The sequence below is a fragment of the Mizuhopecten yessoensis genome, unplaced genomic scaffold, assembly GCF_002113885.1.
Source record: "Mizuhopecten yessoensis strain PY_sf001 unplaced genomic scaffold, ASM211388v2 hete_35918260, whole genome shotgun sequence".
Classification (NCBI taxonomy): Eukaryota; Metazoa; Mollusca; class Bivalvia; order Pectinida; family Pectinidae; genus Mizuhopecten; species Mizuhopecten yessoensis.
This window is the reverse complement of record NW_018481156.1, coordinates 1-1,313: the sequence shown is the minus strand read 5'-3', so window position 1 is coordinate 1,313 and position 1,313 is coordinate 1. Positions and strand designations below refer to the sequence as shown.

The 1,313-nt window shown below is 34.2% G+C and overlaps 1 long non-coding RNA gene across 1 annotated transcript; it reads right to left on the bottom strand.

The window, feature by feature from the left end:
• Positions 1-395: 395 nt before the first annotated feature.
• Positions 396-1,273, bottom strand: LOC110443991. The gene is made up of 3 exons (XR_002462171.1): positions 1,134-1,273; positions 838-925; positions 396-501 (listed from the first exon to the last, which is right to left on the bottom strand). It is a non-coding gene; the product is annotated as an uncharacterized LOC110443991 (long non-coding RNA).
• Positions 1,274-1,313: the final 40 nt, after the last annotated feature.

Here is a 1,313-nt window from a genome sequence, read left to right as displayed (position 1 = left end):
AGATATAAGTTATACACCAGGCATAACGTGATATATATGTATATCAGGCTGATGTTGCTCTTGAAGGTTGATGTTGACTAAGTACATGAGACCTCAAGCTTAATTGTTGCCATCAATTTTACAATTGTATATAACGATGTAACTTTTGTATATAACAATGTTACTATGATATATAGCAATTTAACTGTTGTATATAACAATGTAATATATAACAATGTAACTGTTGTATATAACAATGTTAACAATGTAACTGTTGTATATAACAATGTAACTGTTGTATATAACAATGTAACTGTTGTATATAGCAATGTAACTGTTTTATATAATAATGTAACTGTTGTATATAACAATGTAACTGTTGTATATAACAAAGATTACTTACCTCTGTATTACTGACTTCGTTAGGAAGGACATCTTTAATAAAGTCCGTTAAGCTTTCTTTTTCATGAGTTACGTAAGGTTCGAGTTCGAGACCCTCTTCTTCGACAGGAATAAATGTTCCTGCAAGGTACATCAAATAGACCATAATTGTCCAAGTTCAATCACAAATGGACTTCATTGTTGCTTGAATCAAATGCCTCACCCCGAAAAGGCATTGGACTTGAGCATGGTCTAGTACTACTACAAATAAGATATGTCTTGCAGCACTAGCAATACCGTCATCTTTTTATAGAAAGAACCATTTTTTTTTGTAAAATAATATAAATGTGTTCTTATAATATTTCTTATAACATACTTTTCTTCTAATAATTTCAATCTCAAATGAATATCTCGAATCATATATAAAAGTAGGATTTAGAGAAGTGTATTGAGCTGTAAAGAATGGCAGGTACAAACCACTACAGGCTCGCAGTAGTGTGCAGACACTCGAGGGGTCAAATCCAGTCTCCAGTAGCTGGACAATCCGTGGAGCGTAAGTCATGCACTGTAATAAAGCAGGTCACGAGTTATAATCTTTGTAATAAATACACAAATAATGCAACAGATTAGAAGGAATACAAATGTCATGATCAACACATCAACTACAGAATCCCTCTCCTAAAATATAAATGACAAGGGAAAAATGATCAAGAAAACATGGGTTTCAGTCTTAACACGTACAGAAGGTAAAAGTCGCAGAGTTTCTGACTTACATAGTTTTTTAAGGCACCCGGTACCTCCCCACATAGCTGGTAAATAGTGGAGTTGATGACCTCTTCAGAACGGTTATTGACTAGGACCTGGTCCAGTTCATCTACCAGTGCTTTGCACAATTCACATTCCAGTGTACCGGCCTGATCAGTGAAAGTGAGAAAATACATATATGAAGCCTT